Consider the following 20279-nt stretch of genomic DNA (forward strand, 5'->3'; position numbering starts at 1 on the left):
ACTCGCCGGAGGGAATAACATACCTAAGTGTTGATGATTTACGCTTTGGAAGTTCAGAGTTTGAAAGTTTAATCCTCTCATGCCATCAGGCTTTAACATCATCCAGCTGCTCATTCAGGAACATTTCTACACCGATGACTCCGTGATGAAGAGCAGTGAATGAGACTCATCCTGTCAGACTTCATACAGGTGAAACTACTGTAAACTACTGGCAGCCCTTTGAGGCTTCGTGATCATGAGCTCAGACCCGTACAGACTGTGTGGAGAATTAAACAACAATGTCACCTGACTGACGGCTCCAGTCCGGTGTTCATACATACTAATTAACGACCACGCTACGATGCTACGAGAACCAGCTGTGGGCTAAACAAGCAAAACAACCTACTGACCAACCAGGCAGCCAGCCAACTAATCAACCAACCTACTAGCTAGCTAATAAACCAGTCCGCCAACCGACTAACAACTACCCGATCAACCAACCAACCAATCAGCCAACCAACTGCCAAATCAATAAAGAAAACATCCAACCAACCAGCAAACCAGGCAACCAACCAACCAATAAACCAAATATACAACCAACCAGCTAATCAGGCAACTAACCAACCAATGAACCAAACATCCAACCACTCAGCTGATTAACCAACCAACTAATCAATAAACCAAACATCCAACCAACCAGCTAACCAGGCAACCACCCAACCAATAAACCGCCAAACCAATAAACCAAATATACAACCAACCAGCTAAACAGCCAACAAACCAAACATCCAATCAAGCAACCCAACAACCAGAAAACCAATCAACCAACCAACCAATCAAGTAACCAAGCACCCAACCAACCAATGAACCAGCCAGACGACCAATCAACCAGCCGATCAGAGACAACTCATTAAAACTTCTGTGTTTGAGGTTCCTGCAGCATTTATGTTCCAGGAAAGAAACGATGGCTTTTATTGTGGAGGTCTCCATCTACCACAAGCTCAACTCAAACTAAATGCTGCGTGACTGCTTTCATTTTTACAAACAGATTTCATTTCAGTTACATTTTGTGTTTTCTGAGGCATCTAGTGGACATTAGAGAAACTGCAGCTTGATGCTTTTCACAAAAAAATAAGAAATCATGCATCTCATTTGACCTTTCCTTCGTAAACAAAGCAGCCCTGATGTTTACGAGTGAGCGTGTGCTGTTTGTGATGAAGCCTGGTGTCAAACGCTGCTAACTGCTAACGTATCACCTGCACTGAAACCACTTTGGTTTGAGTCAGATTTGAAGTGTGGCTGATAAAACAAAATGTTAAGCGGTCCCTGGAGCATTTCCTCCTCTTTTTGAGTCTGTCACGACAAAAGAGACATCAAAATATTTATCAGCAGGAAGGATGGAAAAATAGATGTCCGGTGCTGCCGCTCAGAGTGACACTTCAATAAGTCCTCTGATGGAGGAAAAACCTCGAGCCAGACACGAGTTGGAAATTCAATTTGGGGTGTCAAAATAGTCCCACAGCCTGACACAAAGGAAATTGTTGTCTTAGAGAGAAGTGAGAGGACGGTCGAAGTCCTGCAGCTTCTCAAGGACGCTAAAGATCTGGTCAAACAGGAAGCAGTTCCTCCTGAAGAACCACAGAACGGCACTGCAACAAGCTCAAACATTTAACATCATTATCATGCAAGATGATGCTTTCTTATATTTTAGTTTTTCTCTTGTTTGTCTTGTGTCAGCTGAATGAAAATGTGATGAAGGTGCAGAATGTTCAAATTAAAAAGCTCCACTCTTGTAAATCAGCAGCCTACATAGTGGCACACACTGATTATGCAAAGGAATCATTGATTTGAGGAACTAAATCATTAACTCATAGTACAAAATTCTTCAAGTGCACAAATACACCCAGTGCCTGGTGGCTCCTGGAGGAGCTGCATCGTTTCCATGTGGTTTACTTCCTCCCTGCTTCGTCTTCACTGCCTCTGCTGCTGTTTCTTTGCATGTTATCCCCACCTGTAGACCAGTAAAACATGGTGGAGCCACTGGAGCTGATGCAGTTTGCAGGTGGTGCATGGTCATGTGCATGCACGTGCGTCCTCAACAAACAAAGCGTTGCTCCATGGTGCTCAGAACCGAGTCAGTCCTTCTCACATCGGCGCAGATCTCTCGCCTACAGCTTCGACCTCTGAGCCTCCACCTCATGGCTGACTGTGAGCGGCAGTAAACACTCTGCAGGTCTTTCTCTGCCTGTTCCAGCTGCTGATTTAAAAACATTCCTTTAACAGCGAAACCATCAGAACCTCCTGCAGAGACGAATAACGAGCTCTGTAATTATACTGTAATTGTCTGTGGGCGGCTCAGAGCGTGTGTGTTTATTCATGTGTGCATTAGATGGAAAGTGTGTATTTATCTGTTCGTGTCCATCTCCTCTAGCTTTGTCCAAAACAAGATTCAGAATTCGGACACAATATGAATTACAATACCCGAAGCATCCCGTCCTTCTGCACGAGGGACGGGTGCACAACTCATGTAAACACTGCACAGTCGTGTGAATATCCAGTATCTTTAAAGAAATATTCAGACCTGTCAACCCTGTAACCTCCTCTGACCTCCCTTTTCAATATTTTCTCATGAATCTCTCGTATCTTTAACTGTTCTTGAAAAGGAAAAAAAAGGCGGGCTGTAATGTCGACAGGAAGCGTAACTGCCAGACATATTTGATGTGTTTCCTACGTTCCCCTGGTAACGCAGGTGGTAGTGATAAAACAAGTTTCATGGTTCTTGGTATTTAGTTTTGTCATTTCCTGTTTTATTTTGAAGGTTTTCCTCATGTGTCACATTGTGATTTATTTCCTGTATTTTCCCACCTGTGTGATTGTCCCGTTGTTTTCACCTGGGTCTCGTTAGTTCTTCCCCCGGTGTTTTTAAGTCTGTGGGCTTCATTTAGTTTTTGGTAGTTCGTCTTACTTCTTACTACCTTCTCACTTCTTCTTTGTGTCGTTCATTCCTGCTTTCCATTAGTGTTTCCCTGTGCTTCCTGAGATTTAGGCTGAATTGGACTTTATTTTCTGGTTTTTGACTCTCACCTACTTCTTCTTCCTGTGAGTCTTTGATTTTGGTTTGTCACTGATTTGAATTCATTTATTGGACTGCAGCAGCTCAACCTTTTTGGTCTGTACTTTCTGCCTGTCCGTGACTCTTTTTCTGACAAGAAAAAGGAGAAGAAGGATGAACATGAGAGGGATGAAGTACCTGAAGCAACGAGCCACAAGGCCACAAAGGGAAAAGCAACAAATCTGCCAAAATAAGAGCGACCAAGAGATGCAGAAACACCTGATTCTGACCACATCACTGCAGCCACTAACTTAATGTAAACCCTCGTTGCTCTGATAGTTTAAAGAAAGTGGTTATCGGTGATTTTCGGATTCACTGTGTGACGGCCCAGAGGAGGGTGCCAGAAAACCTCCCTTATTTTCAAATCCCAGTGTTGACAGGTTTGGAAATAATGAGACCAGCAGAGAAGTGCAGTTCTACATCGTCCTAAATTCAATTAAGAAAGGAAGCGCAGGCGAGAAATTTGACCAATCAAAAGCCGAGTTTTGAGTCACTGTGGAAAGGGGACAAAGTCGGGGCTCAAAGATCATCCAGCAGATGGTTCCACATGGTACACATCATGAAGCAGGTCCACCCTGTTCTGGCACCAACTCCAGCGAGGATTTTGCTTTGATTGCTTCGTCTTTCACTCGTACGGCGCTCAGCTGCTGTGTGCCTCTTATGTTTTTTTATTATATGTTGCTGATGCAGTAATGTGTGTGAAGCATTTTTCTGCTGCATTTTATTTGGATCCTGCAGTTAAATAGATGCAGTGGAGTAAAACGTCCATTATTTCCGCTTGAAGAGAAGTGGAGTAGAAATCTAAATTAGCAAATGGAGATACAGCAAGCTGCAAGTGCCTCAAAATTGTACTTTGTTCCACTCACAGGCAGGTCGGACCTGATTCATGATTTAATATGGTTTAAATGCTCTAAACTAAACTCATCAACCGATTTCAGCCCAAGTTTAACTAGATGACGAGATTTATATCTGAATTACATTGCAGGATTAATTGTGTAAATTATCTGCGGCGTTTAGGATTTTAAACTTGACAGAGGCTCGTTCTCAGTCGATGTTCAGCGTCATTCACATTAAAGCAGGTGCAGCATCATTGTTCCTTTTATTGCAGCTCTTACAGGTATTTCACGGCAGAAAGCCATTTTCGGTCCCAGGCGGCAGGCTTCGCTGCAGAAAGCTGTGAAATCCTGTTTGTCCCCGGAGTGATGAAAGCACTTTAGGAGTTTGTGTCTCAGTTCGGGGCCTGTTGAAACTCCCTGAAGCGTTTCACATTTTCTGCCCCGCTGGAGGTAGAACAGCAGCTTCCTGCCGACACGTTCAAATACCTCCGGAGCTTCTCAAATGATTTTACAGACAGAAAACATGAGAGTGCTGCATCAAAGCAGGAACCTGAATCATTTTACTCTCCAAGAACAGAACAAATAATGGGAGCAGATGTGTGTGGAGAGCGCAGGGCTAAGAGAGACGCTTCAGACTGTGCAGTTTCTGCAGGGTCGAGCTGATGCTGTCAGCAAACAAGACGTCTTGGGATGCTGCTGAAATGGAAATGTAGATTGTTTGCAGTCATGTGACGGTAAATTCAGATGGAGGGCAGGAAGTGAAAACCGTCACAGATGAGATGGAGGAAAGTTCTTCGTTCAGATTAAATTAAATCAGAACGTGACTCTTACGTCATGAAGCTAAAACAAACTACCTGATGATTCAGACATCGTTCTGCTCGAGAAACCAAATGAAAGCATACAAACGTGTGGTTGGGTCCACGACCTCGGTACCCAGGTGCTCCTGGATCACTGTTGTTTCCTGTTTGCTAGGATTTGTATCTTTCACCGTCCTGTGTGTTAACCGAGCAGCAAACGTTCAGCTGCTGTGCTGAATGTTAACCAATCACAAAGGTCCAGTGAAACGCCACAAAACAAGATGGGTACGTTATGTACGTTCACCTGTCTTATGTGAAACTGTCCACAAGTGTGAGCCATGCTGCTTGTAGCTATGACTTTAAATTTCTCACCATAGATATGAAACGATGGTTATTATTACATCGTTTCTATGATTATCCAACTCAGCTCCTTCCGACCGCAGACGGTTATCAATACATTTTTTCTGGTGTTTTTCTGTCAGTTTCTTGCATTTTTCACCCTCATGAGCAACAACTTTTGGTACTCGATAAAAGTCCCTCGTGGTTTCTCAGCTTGATCAATTTGAGCAGCCATAAACCATGCAAATGCAAAAAACCTGTTGATCCCAAAAATCTTCAAAGCCGAGTCGATATGAAGCCCAAATCAAATGAAACCTGCAGTATTCTGACTGAATCAACAGTCCTCACAGCAGGGCTGCATGATTAATGTTAATCTTGATTCCTCACCTCTATACATCATTCTGCTATATTTGCATTAGCATTAGCATTAGCATTAGATCCACTGCATAAAACCAAGATACATCAACAAATGACCTGTGTGTGCTCCACCGGGGGCGTACCTGACAGCAACAAGGTCGAAACTCCAGCAGCTTTAATAACTTTGTTATAAGACCAAAATGTTTTGTGGCCTTCATCAGGGTCATCCTCAACGCTTCTGATGTTCCCACTTGTTTTATTTGAACACCTTTTTTTAAAATCCCTCAGCGGGTGAAACATTAGTCAGTCTCGATCCACTGTGATACACAACCTGACAAACTGTCCACAGGAAGACACGCAAAGCGTCCGTCTAATGAAATCTCGTGTGTCTGAGAGAGACAGAAGTTTAAAATTCAGCGAAAGAAATAATAATGAAGAATGAATGAAAACATTATTACAGTCAAAAGCACCCCGATGAACAGTAAAAAATACCAAAGCAGTGCAGCAGACGTCTCATTTTAGCCTCCACGGAGGTTTCCACCGACGCTGACTCAAGTGACATCACTTGAGGCTTTGCATCAGACTTGCATCGCTCAACTCCAGAGACTCAAAAGGCTTTATACAACTTTTTTATTTATTTATTTATTTTTTTACATATGCACAGTATACTCCCCAACACCTGCAAACAGGTTTGGGTGTGTAAAGTCAGTGGAGTTTCTTTTTAAGTTGGAGCTGGTAAATTGTTAGCCTAGCTTAGCATAAAGAAAAAAAGGAAATGCATACCAGCATCCAAAATGCTCACTAATGAATTTATTGTGCTTTGTTTAATTAGTACACAAACATGCAAAAACTACAGTTTTTCATTTTGAGAGGGAGTTTTAGCTCAAATCTTCTTACTGAACAAAAGCAAGCTGCAGTAAGTCAGGGATCAGATCAGAAAATGCTAAAATACATCATTTTTATGCAGCAGATCCAGCCATTTTTTTCTTAAGTAGTGAGGAATGAGGAATGATCCGGAGCAGTTAAATGAAGACGAGGTGTCGTGATAAGATGAAGTGCAACGGGTTCAGAGCAGCTTAAAACCCTTTGAAGAGAGCAGACACAGTAAGAAGTCGTGTATTTAAAATAAAAATGTTAAAAGGAGTAAACAGACTGTCATGTCCCGCCGTGTCTGATGTGTCTGTTCACTGTGTCAAGTCTTGTCGTGCACTTCCTGTTTTATTGTGAAACCCTAACTCTCCTCTCGTTTCAGATCCTGACTTCCTGATGTGTTTCCCGCCTGTCTGATTGTCTGCCCCGCCCTGATCGTCTCCACCTGTTCCTTGTTACCTCATGCAGGGGCGGACTTACCATTAGGCAAAACTAGGCAGTTGCCTAGGGCCCCAAGTTCCTGAGGGCCCCATAAAACTCCTCATACACTAATGGTTAAAATAGTTATTACTTATTTTCGCACATTAATTATGTTTTAGATTAAAATCCTTTCGATAAAATGCCAGCAGAATGCTTATTGTATTATGTGTGTCTAGGGGCCCCCCCTTCAGTCTCCACTACATTGGATCAGTCCATCTTATTGCGCATGTGCAGAAAGGATCCAGGAAGAAAACGTACGAAAACAAACGGTGTGAAGAGAAGAGACGAGAAGAGAAAGAAGATGCAAAGCAGTTAAAGTGCTGAAAAAAGAAGGAAAAAGGAGGAAAGCAGAAAGCTGCCCTCAAAATTCCCCAAAGTGAGTACAATGTGTTATCATTTACTGCTGTAGATGTTTAAGGTTGAGCTAATTTTAAATGAATTAATTTACAGTTGGGCAGTTTAAGCAATTGTCACATCTTCACTAGTCTTTCCTGTGACATGCAGCCTGTTTTCAGCCTCATCATGATGTTTCCAGCTGGCCCAGGATGATTTTTTTTTTAAGACTTTTGGCTTAAGAAGTCACCCCTCAAAGGAAGACTTTAAGTTTATCACAAATATTAGCATTAAATCATCATTTTGGGGGAACATGGTTTCCAATGAGCAGGCCGAATTTGAAATATATAACCAGCAATGTAAATAATGTTCAGTAGTGGAGTAGAAAGTGCAGTATTTGCCTCTGAGATACAGACAAAATTGAAGTTGCATGAAATCCTCAAATTTCTACGTTAGCAACTGAGTAAATATTACTATTATTATTAATATTATTACAATTATGATTAATACATTTCACCACTATCAGAGAACCTACTGGTAGAAAAATAGTGTGTGTGTATTCTGTTAAAATGTTTATTTTAACTGACCTGTTGTTTTGTGTGTTGTCTTCTCATTTAAGAGGGCCCCATGCCCGCCTTTGCCTTGGGCCCCAAATTTGTTAAACCCGCCCCTGACCTCATGTATATATAGTCCGCGTCTCGTCTTGTACGTCTTGTGCTCCCAGTATCTCGTCTTGCTATCAGTCCTGTTCATCGTGCCTTAGCTCATGTATTGTTTTTTGATTACCTTAGCGTCCTTAGTTCCCTTTTGAGATCCTTCGCGCTTTGAAGCCTTTGAAGAGAGCAGAAACAGTAAGAAGTCATGTGAGTAAACAGACGTCACAGAGAGAAACCCAGAGATCCAAATCCATGACCGTCCCCTAAAAAAACACAGTTATTATCAGTGTTTGGGTTTAAAGCTGCAGGTGATTTAACTTTCAGGAATTAAGATTTCTTCTGGAAAAACAGGAGTAAATCAGTGAGTTTGGTAAAAAAGATGAATGAGTTTTCGAAGCAGCAGCCGCAGTCTTTGGTCGACACACTGATTCAAGGATGTCAACAAATTTCAGGGTGAATCATTAAATTTCTAAAACACAAACCTGCCAGGTGAAAAATCTCCTTCGTCATCAGGACAAAGTGCTTTAAAGATTCATGCTGAAGACTTTAAGAGAGCGTCCCTCATGCAGTGTGAAGCGGTTCCCTTCCAAATTAGCTCTCATCAGGTTGAGCTCGTTCTTCCAGCTGCTTTAAATGATGAATCTGCTGTTTTTCTGTTGTCAGCAATCCCATGAAAAGACCCAAATCATCACTGATGTAGTCCTTCCATCAGCCCCCCCTGACTTTACTACTCAGTGTGTGGTCCGGTGGTTCCCACTGAGATTTAAATCTGTAAAAACAGGAACCAATAAAAACTGACATCTTTTAAAAGGCTTCATTCATTTCCTAAAACAGCTGCTCACTGTAGGTTTTACCAAACTTTACTCAAACAGGAGGAACTGGTGCATTTGTTGGGGACTATTTTCAGCGGCGGATTAAATCATGCAGAGTGTTTGTGGCAGCAGGACGGTGTGTGTGAAGATAAACTGCAGCGTGTGTGTTCGTGGTGATGAAGGATCGTCAGCCAGAGCAGCAGTGAGGCTTAATGATGAGTTTTTAATAGTTTTTTTGGACAACAGTGGAGCTCTGTGGCTCAGAGGAAGAAGATCTACCAGGCTGTGATGAACACAGCGAGGAGATGCGTTCAGCGTCGGTCTGGGTCTGAGGATCGTTGACAGGAAGAAAAATCTAGAAAGTCACCAAACTTTTTCCTCACTTTTCCTTCAACACATCTGAACAGTCGTGTTTTACAGTTGATCTGCAGATTACTGAAATCTGTCTGCATTATCAGCACAAAAACAAAACTCTTTAACAGTCAGACAAAGAAGTGCAGCACTTGAACAAAGAATTAACTCGACACTGTTCGCGTCTCTCTCTGTTTAGTGAGGAATTTGGCAGGCGCTCTCTGAGCCTGATGGGAAATGTAGATCAGTGGGTAAGTGGATGTAAATTTCCTCCTTTCTGCTGAAGCTCTGCAGTGCATCAGAATCCAGCAGCATCAATTATTTAACGTGTTGGAATTAAAGACTGGCACGCCTCGGTCCCATTTAAAGTTTTTAGGCGACGTGAAATATTAATGCGGACGAGATGAGGTCACTGCAGAGTTTACTGAGGACCGAGCGGCAGAGAGCGAAAGGGTAATCAAGCATCTAAAAGGAATCAAATCAAACATGAACATGTGTGTGATGCTGATAAAATGTCTCCTGCAGATTACCTGCAGGTTGTAGAGGAGTTTTCTCTGCAGCGTGGCTGAGTTCAGACTCTCTGCAGGCTCAGGAAAATCTCTTTCCCCCCCTTTTAACTACCGACATTAAACTGGAGTGTGATTTAATGCTGCGCAGAGGTAAAACAGCCAGCAGAACCCACAGAGGAGCCGGAAACCTTCGACTGAGATGAAAACGCGAAAATCAATTCAGGTTGAAGTTTCGAGGCTTTTGGAAGCTGAATTATTCAGACAGATTAAATTCTGGACGTGGCGAGAGCCGGCGTGACCCGTGTCAGGCTGTAGCTGTGTTCGAGGTCGGGGGACGTTCGTTGTCAGGGCCGAAAAATGTCGCTTCACCAAATCGACCAGAGCTTTTTCTGCACTGCGACTTTTGTCTGATACAAAGCTTTTCTACACAACACAGTGAGACTTTCCTTCCGAGAAAAGCAGCAGGAAATGGACAAAAACAATATCCTGTTAAGCTGACGAAGGCAGAAGGAATTATGACTCTTGTCTGTGGGGAACAAAGGAGGAATTAGTGTGAAGAAAAGCAACACCATCATTCATTTCAGCCAGCGCCCCAAAAAACAATCATTCTGACCATTTCAGCCCAAACCACAACGCTCCCATAAACCCCACAAAGTTATGTCGTGTCTAAACGATCCTCAACCGGAGCCTTCGGACCGGAGAGCTGATTTATTCTGCTGACAGTGATTTGGAACAGTTTGGGAAGGCAGTGACAAATGACGTGGTCCTGCTGATGGCGGCAGAAAACGTCGTGCCGGAGGGCAGATACAGAAATGATTTTAGGCAGTTTGCAAAGCAACAAAAATCCTGTCCTGTCGGAACCGAAAACGGTCTCGTCCATTGCAGGCGGTGCAGACGGGCTCGTTGAGCTACCTGCACTTCACACAGGTATCAAACCATCTGGTGGACGGGTCCTTTCATGTTGTCCTCAAGGTGCCCTATATGAAGCATGTAAAAACCTCTGCAGAGCATTCAGCCCAACACATCCTCATACCTGAACGACTGAACGGGTCGACTGGCAGCGACTCCAGAAACCACATATTTGACTGCTGGAGAACACCAGTGACAGACAACCACGACCTTCATCAAACCGTCAGACCTGTCACGTGGTCAATACTGTGAAACGGTGACAGTTTCCTCAGGTTCAGAAACCACATCATGGTTTGGGTAAAGCTACGTTATGTAGCTTAAATATGTTACGTAAATTAAAATTAGTCTACGCTGATTTTCCGTTTCACGTGGGACATGAACAGCGGTCTCCTGAGTGAAAGTCTGGTGTTTGTTCGACCCGTCCATCCACCCTTACCTCCTCCACCATGCTCATCACCTGACTTCTTTGTTCCTGTCATAATTCCCACAGCCACTAGAGGTCACTGCTAACAATAAACACAGACATAGTTCATAATAACCTTCTTGCACAGACGACCTGTAATAATGTTTTCTCATACACTTCCCAGTGGACATCCTATATCCACACCTGGCCTTGATTACTCCTTCAGCCTGGTACGTCTGGTGTGTGCTGATATTTTCCATCTCCAGAGGTGCTTCACAGTGTGAGGAGACATTAACTGGCTCACAATCTGACTGTCATTTCATCTCCACAGATTTCAACATATTTAAACATCTTCAATGTGTCTTTAAACTCTGAATCTGTGATCTAACAGTAGAAGAGTAGATCTCCCTTTGGATCCAGCACATTTGTCATAATTAAAAGCCAAACACAACACAACTGTCTGCAGCAGCACTGCTGTAATTGCAAAATATGTCATGATGAAGAATTGTGTAGTTCCAGAAACCTCTGCTTACATTTTGTCCTTAGTTATTTAACATGCTGATGGACAGATGAGCTTTGGAGATTATTTGGATCTAGCTGGTGTGAAGCTCTCCGGCTGGATTCATGGTAATCCACTGCAAGTTATTGGGCAGCAGAGCAGAAAGCAGAGTGTCTTTAATCAAATGTTTACACCAGAACAATTTCAAAAATGAGTCATTTTTCTTTCTTAGCACAGCTCCGCTGTTGAAGTATGATAATTGAGATCCTGCACGAGGTGAATGGCTTTCATCTTTCACACGAAACCCAATAAGAGTGTCCGGACAAATGAGATTCTCTGAGTCTTATCAAACTGAGAGCAGCATCCCCATCACACACACACACTTTTAATTAAACATCTAAATAAATACTGCAGCTTCTGTGATGGTGCCGATGACGGAGCTGCCAAGACGAAGCTCCCGTCTGTGTCCACAGAGCGTCGTTAGGACGAGCAGCTGCCAAAAGTGAGCTGTGATTACACTGATTTAAGCTTTAATATGCAACTTTTTCACATTAAAACAACAACCAGTGCACAGGAGGAAGTGGAGTTAGCCAGACTCCTGTAGCCCGCTCCTCATCGCTGCTGGTAGCAGCTCGAGGCTACATTAGCTGCTGCTAGCATAACACACCCAAATCTCCAAATGAACTGTTTGCCGTAGAGCAAAAAGAAAAAAGCATGGAATAAAAAAGACATCTCTGGGTCTGTTGCATCAATTTTGAATCATCCAACCAAACTGGCGATGTCATTGGAGAGCTAATGTAGTGGAGGACTCCTTTCAACCTTATGAACTGGGCTTATACGGACTGAACACACTGAACCGGGCGTACGAGCTTGAACCAGCACCAGAGTGAACGTACCACTGACCTGAAGACAGAATCAGAGCACATCGTGAACCAGGATGTGTTTGAACTGAACAGAATGATTCATGTCAGAATTAGGTTGCGCGTTCAGCAGCGTGAACCCTGTATAACAGCATGCTACAGCTAAATGTGAAAACTGACTGTGGCTACTGTGATTATCAGCTGAACCCTCCATCTCACGGCCTGCACTCTGGAGACTTAAAGACATTTAACTAACCATCGCTGTCTGTCCAGAGGCCACCGCTGTCAAATGCTCCGTCTTACACCCACTCACACTTCACACGGTCCATAATGACCCATCTCCTCGATCTCATTATATCTGCACCTCTGGTCCAGCAGCAGCTTGTAAAGACCACGCTCGTATCATCCCGAAGCGTCCCGCCGGCCTGTCGCTCACAATAATGGCTCTCTGAGGACGAGGTGTCGACACAGCAGGGAGCCACAGGAGAAAGCGCTGACGGTCACTTCTGTAAACCTTTATTACCACAGGAAGGTCTGCTGAGCTCGGACCCGGTCTTTAAGCAGCAACTGATGATGTACAGTTACTCACTGACCGAAGTCAGGCCTCTCACACTTTGAAGTAATGAGCATGAGGTGAAAACTGACTGTAATCAACAGCTTCCTGTACAGACAGTGAGAGAAATATATTTTTTACTCCAGCCTCCAGCTGGTCTTCATCTTATTTGGGTCACTATATTGTACTTCACTGTACTCTCTGCTCTGCTTAAAATTCACTAGACTTCTATCTTTGTCTTGTTAGGACAGTCTTCAGAGTTTTCACAGCAGCACCTGGTGCTTGTTAACCCTCGCTGTGTTCGCTCCGAGGCCTTCACTTGTTGAATCACAGTTTGGGATTCATTGCAGCAGCAGCGTGACGGAAGCGTTTCGTCCGCAGTTCATGACAGAAATGAAGAGAATGACGCAGTTTGTGGGCGTAACGGAGAACCAGTGATCGCCGTGTGGAGGAATAAGGCAGAGGGTCCGACCGGCTTCATCACATTCCTCTCCATCAAACAACAATTACATTTAGATGATTGAATTAGAGGCCAACATCTGTTCATGTGCATGCTCAGAACATATGCTGAATGATACTGCTCCATCAAAGATGACAGAAAATGAGATACCGTGGTGCAACGAGCAGTTAACGTTACTCACTGGAACAGCAAACAGCTATTTACTAAATTACACCTCCATACAAGAATGCTTTTCATGTCCTTGTCTTATGCAGGACTCATCAGCTGGTGAGGATGTTGTTTTTGTATGTTTTGTGAGCATTAGCCTGTTAGCATTAGATAGATAGATATCTATCTAATGCTAACAGGCTAATGCTAACACACCACAGATACAAAAACAACATCCTCACCAGCTGATGAGTCCTGCGTAAGACAAGGACAATATGTCACACACTCTACGTAGCCTGTGCTTTGAGCCAAATGTTAGCAACGGCTAGCATGTTAACATGCTAACATGCACGCATGTTAATATCTTGATGTTTAGAAGGTATAATGGATACCATCGCTTACTGTCTCAGTTTAGCTTGTTAGTATGCTAATATTTGCTAATTAGCACTATCATTATGGATGATGAGGATTCGAGTTAGTTTGGCATGTATTCAGTCATAAACCAAAAAACTGGGCAAATTTAAACTTTGATGTAATAATGGCACTAAAATGAAAATGTGAGGAAACACCATCATGAAGGGAGCATGCTGGATGATGTCAGTAAAAAAAATGTCATTCTAATTCATGTGTTTCAATAAAAAAACACAATTGTCAACCTCATGGTGGCGCTAGAAGACAAAACAGGGAATCACAAAAGTCAGTATGATTAGTTGACCCTGAGACCACGAACCACAGATTTTGTGGCAATCGGTCCAACAGCTGTTGAGAGAGGGCGTGATCATCAGACCAGATCTCACGGCTTTTGTTGGTTGGGTTGGTCAAGTTTAGGCTTGAGGAGTGAGATTGGTTATGGTTCGGGAAGAAGATCAAGGTAAACCAATCAGAGGAAGCGGGAAGGGTCATGCCTTCGCCATCCTGTAATGTGAAAAGCAGCCGTGGCCAGTACAGCAACGAGCGTCATGATGTTCCTCTGAAACATTCAGATTTTACTAAGCTGACATTCACATTGCCTCATTTTCTATTTCAACAGACAGTAAACAGCTGAAATTGTGTTAAAGGCCTGAACTGATGGACTTTGTCGGAGCAGGAAAGTATAAATATCAGAAAAACTGAATTCATTTTCTGCAGATTGAATGTTTGATTGAAATCTTTTGGCAGGCTGATGATGATTGTGGTTTCAGTGCTGTGGACCTCCAGTAATGTTACGACATCAAGCTTTTCAGAATGAATCTCTGTGTTGGTGCTTCTGTCTGCATGATTAGCTCTGAGATCTTCTCCGCTGCTCTGTGTCTGTAATGATCCAGATCTTCATTCCTCTTTGTTGGGGTGTTATCAGGCTTCCTTCGTGCTCCTTCACATTATCGTTGATCAAGGAAATGATCCACTGCTGAACTCACTGTCACACTATCAGCCTGCGGCAATTAACATCATAAAAATGTTATTTGCAATTTCACTGTTAACTCATGTATTAATTCTGCGATCAATTACCTTTGCTCCAGCTTTTCCACACTCGTTCCACTGATGGATGTCAGTCGTGACTGAGAACTAAACTCTGAGAAAACTTTTCATCAGTTTCTGAAGTTTCTGAACCAGGTTTTTCTTTAGGTTAAATTGGGCAAAAGTTGAACCTCAGCTGTTACTGAGACCGTATTTTTAGGCATCGGTGCACGAGGCAATAACCTTTTCTAATTCTCTACAGTCTTTTCTTGAGATAGAAGCTGATCACAGTTTATTGCTGTTTGTTTAAGTTTTGGTTTTAAGTTCCAGGTTCATCCCACGCCGCTCAGACGTTTTTACCACAGAAGAAATAAGAGAAATGGTTTCAATGAATCTTTCAGCAAAGTCACAGAAAGTTGAGATGAACGTAGCAGCAAAATGTTGGTGTGTGCATGTAATTTGTTTTCCTACAATATCCACCAACCACCAGCACGATAGTTTTATGACTCTGTTCAGACGACTCAAAGCTCGCACGACTTAAAGGAAAGATGGTGATCTTAGTTACAAATTAAAAAGCTCAACAGTGACTCAATATTTTCCATATTTCACCAAAACCATCTTTCTTCAACCTTAACTGAAGTGTTTCAATAGTTAATCTATCATGCAGAGCTCAGGATGTCACACAAAAGTGATCATTTATCTCATCATCCAGCGCCATCATTCAGCTGTAGTTTTCTGTTTGCTTCCAATGAACAAATGTTAGCGTGCTAACATGCTAAACTAAGACAGTGAATATAGTAACAATTAAACCTGCCAAATATGAGCATGTTAGCCTTATCATTTGGCTGACCATACTGCCATGCTAATGTTAGCGTTAAGCTAAAAGTGCTGCTGTGTTCATTTAGCCTGTATGCTAAATACACGCTGCCTTCACGTGAGTGCGCCACTTACAAAAAAAAAAAGAAAACCACTGTCAAAGCAGAGTGATGTGGCGCCACCCTGTGGAATATTTACAATTAATCCAGATCAGACTTTAAAATCGAATCCACACATGTCAAATAAGGTTATAATCAATATTTCAGAATTTCAAGACAAAATTAGTTAAATGAGCCTAATGAGCCAGTTTTTTGAACGGCTCTTTGAAAGGAACGGCTCACCAAGATCCGGCTCCTCTCAAAGAGCCATAAATCCCATCTCTATTTGGATCACAACATCTGGATCTCACATAAATGATGCAATGATAACTGATCATATCATTTGTATTCTGCAAATCTATAAAAACAGGGCAAAAAAAAAGGCAACAGCAGGCTGATTCCAGTTTCTGTGTAGAAACTTGCTGACATGTGGCCTACCTGGAGCAGACCGCACCTTTTCTTGTTCTGACACTGAGCTGCTGTCAGTTTAATGAACAGCTGCGACCACAGAGCAGCGGGTTCAGGTTGTGCTTCAGCGTGGATCGCAGGCCGCCGTACCCTCGGCTCTCTCGGTCTGCAACAACACCATATAACACCTCCCTCCCCGGGGTCTGACCTCACACTCACAGGGATGATGGAGCTCATCTGTGGGGCGGACAGGACGAGTAAATCACCTCTCCCTCGTCATCCTCCTGCTCGCTCTCCTCCTGGCCCCCGGCGCTGCTGGGAGGTTGGCGTCAGGATTTATGGGCGTATTTTTGTGTTATTTGTGTTGCTGCTGCGTGACAGCGACACCCACTCAACCTGCAGTCTGACTTCCTGATTATTTCGTGGGATTAGTTATTTGAGTGTCGGCAATGGAGCCCCTGTCTGCTGTAGGTTTTTGGTAAATTTCTTAGATTTAGAGTTTAGATTAGATTAGATTAGATTAGAAATTCAAAAAGTAATGTAACTATTTTAATTACTTATCTAACTCGTGTAACTTACTTCATCACATCATTTTTTTATTACTTTTCTAAAAAATTCTAACAAGTTTTAAACTGAGCAATGAAGATGGAAATAAAGTAACTTACCTGTAGCTGTTTTCACAAGTTTGACATCAAGCATTTGACGCTGAGGCATTGTCACAGCTGGTAAACAAGCGTTACACTGTACAGTAATGTTAGAGCTCATCTCTGGTTTCATAAGGAAAAAACTCTTGAATTCTGGCCCTGAGAGGCATTCTTGTCCGACAACACAGTAACTGTAATTTAATTACATATTTTTTCCTCAGTACCTGGAATGGATTACAATTACATTTATTTAGTAATTTTATTACATAATGCCGTTACAGATAACTACTCCCCAGCACTGAAGAACTACAGCTACTTTAGTCGCTAAAGTAACGGCTAGAGTGAATTATATCATACATATTGGATCAGACTAGACTAGATTACTCTGGCTAATAGATTACATTAGCATAGATACAATAAACTAAGACAATCCTTCATTAATCTCACAGTGGGGGAAATCTGCAGTGTTGCAGCAGACAGTGGACAGTGCTTGAATTCATATTGTTGCATATCGGAAGTCTTAATATTGCACAGTTAAGCATACACTGATTTTGCATATGGGTAAGTTTGGGTGTGTGTGTCTACTGAGAGTAGTGTTGATAGTAAAATCTGACAGCAGCAGGAAAGAGGGAGCTGCAGTATCTCTCCTTCACACACCGTGGTTGAAGCAGCCTGTAGCCAGAGGAGCTGCCCAGTGCTGTCAGAGTGTCCTGCACGGGGTGGGACATGTCCTCCATCAGGGGTGATAGTTCAGCCATCATCCTTCTTTCTCCCACCATCCCCACTGACTCGAGAGAGCCTCCCAGGACAGAGCTGGCCCTCTTAACCAGTCTGTTAAGTCTCTTCTTGTCTGCAGTCGAGATGCAGCTGCCCCAGCAGGCCACTCCATAGAAGATGACTGCTGCCAACACAGAGTCACAAAGTCCTCAGGAGAGGTCCCCCTGCACTCCAACAGACCTGAGTCTCCTCAGCAGGTCCAGTCTGTTCTGGCCTTTCTTATACGGTGCATTTGTATTGTACTCCAGTCCAGTTTATTATTCAGGTGAACACTGAGGTACCTGTAAGATTCCCCCACCTCCTACTCTGTTCCCTGGTTGTTCATTGGTGTGAACTGGAGGAGTGTTTCACCCGCAGAAGTACACCTCCTGCTCTCTGGTTTTCCCAGCATCTATCTGGAGGTGGTTCTGCTGGCTCTGATCCACAAATCCCTGGATCAGTTCTCTGTACTCCATAATAGAGTATCTTGCATATTATATTACACTGGATAGATTAGGGTAGAGACAAAATGATATATAGTTCTATATATTGTATGTATGTACTGGATTGGACTAGAGAATATATATAGGCTATGCTTGATTAGACTAGATAAATAAATAAATAAATAAGATTGAATTAGAGATTAGAAAAGTTCTGAAATCAGACAATCCAACAACAATGCCCCCTCTCTCGAGCACTTTCATTCTTTGCACAGCGACTTCTGTCACTTTTCATTTGAACAGTCGAGCGAAACACCATGAATGTCTCAAGGACAGTCTGCTCCATTATCCCCATTCGTACAATTAGGAGCACTGAGAGACAAAGAGTTACAAAAGACGCAAAGTTACTGGAGAGAGACTGGGAGGCAGTGGGATGTGGTGGGAGGAGGTGGCAGGCTTTTCACCCCTCCTTCAGTGTGGACGCTCAGCACATAGAAACACTTTGATTTTCAACCACACGACTATTTTTTTCAGAGCAGATTCGAGACCTTACAGACAAACCTGGGTGGTGATACACTGTGTATAATATTCCATTTCACACACACACAAAAACCTGGAAAACTGAGGAAAAACAAAAGCGTACACAGCCTCGTCCCGTGGACATCTACGGTCAGATCCCAGTTTCCTCACCGAAGGCAGCAGCAGCAGCAGCATGATCCTGAAGTCAATGTGTATGCTATCTATCAGGACCAGCTAATGACCCCCCATCCTCCCCCAGGCAGCAACAGGGCCAAATAGAACAATATGGAAGTTGTTGTTTTCCATCTGGTAGACAGCTTCATGTATGTAGTTTATTGGTGATATTCTTCACAGAGCAGGACAGCTGATTAGAAACATAAAGCAGGAACAGAACCTGCAGCCTGCTGCTGTGCTGTGTCTCTGCAGGAGAAACTCATTAGTGCTGAGTAATGAGCCTCCTGCTAATACAGCTGCAGAATTATGCTCTCTATCACAGGCTCTGAGTGTTTGGCATTTTTCAATTTAATTAAACAGTCAGTAATCTGGTTGTAAAAGCTTCTGAGGTTTCCATCTATAATGTAACACGAATATGACACGGGTGATAGCTCAGAGCAGAGCTGCTGTTTGATGAGAGGGAAGTTGTTGGTTCTGCATAATGATGCTGATTAATCCAGATTTATCCACAGAAAGATATCGCAATAATTACTACACAGACTGATATGAAATTCCCTCCGGACTTTGATTGTCACCTGTTGATGAGTCCAAAGGATTCTGGTGACATTGTAAACTAAACTCGTGTCACTGGATGTAATTTAGATTTTCAGCCCCACCTCTGGTGAGGCTCTAAGACATTCTCCATATCATCAGTGATAAAATCAGCACAAGATGTGCACTGTAGCAGGAAAATACTGCACACTGCATAACACAGCCGGTGACCAGGTGAGGATGGATCGGGGAATAAATGTAACACAGATGCATGTCATCTCAAATCAGACTCTCCCAGGGTGGGTTTCTGATCTGGACGTCAGCAGCTCACCTTATTTTGACTCCTGACAGGATGGAGTGCTGCAGAAATGCCCCCCAAATGCAGCAATCAAAGGGAGGCAGAGTTACCGAGAAGTCCTCAGCTGTCACCTCCAGCGGCTGCAGTCAGAGTCTGGAGGTTGACAGGTCAACCTGCCTGATGTCAGCATCCCACCTCCTCTCCACCTCAAGTCAAATGGCCAGAACAGAAAACTGCTTCTCACAGTGCAGAGGGAATCTGTGGAAATGCTACCTTCACGTCTTGAAGCAACATCTCTGGGGTTCAACACAGCTTTCTGAGGAGATGTCATTAAGCCTGGAATTTGTTTTACCACTGACATCACCTTTGTGTGGTCCTGGAGCCAGGAAATTTGGCCAAAGGGGGTTGAGGCCTGGGCAATTTATTGTTAAGTGGACAAAGCAACATTTGGAGAAGAAAATGTCTGCAGGTGCAACATCTGAAAATGTTAAATATCTGAACATGTTTGAGTTGCTGTAGCTTTTGAAATGTCTTCGTGTGGCACGACATAAACTGAAGTGGCAGGTGAAACAGATTTCCTGACAGCAGTTTAAGAGTCACTTTAAGTACAAGTACTGAATGGATATGAACTAAGTGTCAAAGTCAAAGTTTCAGAAGGAGTTTTCCTCTGTTTTTTAATTTTAATCCTGTTGTCTCTCTTTGTCTGGTTTTATGACCTTTGGCTGTCGTTGTGGACCTTTCAGTTTGCTTTACTGTGTTACATGGACTCTCCAGCATTCTGTCTGATCATATTAATATGCTTTGCCCTGCTTTGGCATATGGACTATTTCTGGCCTTCAATCTATCCACGGACAGTTTTTCTCTCGCTATGGACTGACATGAGCACATACTCTTTC

The sequence above is a fragment of the Chelmon rostratus genome, chromosome 6 (assembly GCF_017976325.1).
Source record: "Chelmon rostratus isolate fCheRos1 chromosome 6, fCheRos1.pri, whole genome shotgun sequence".
Taxonomy (NCBI): Eukaryota; Metazoa; Chordata; class Actinopteri; order Chaetodontiformes; family Chaetodontidae; genus Chelmon; species Chelmon rostratus.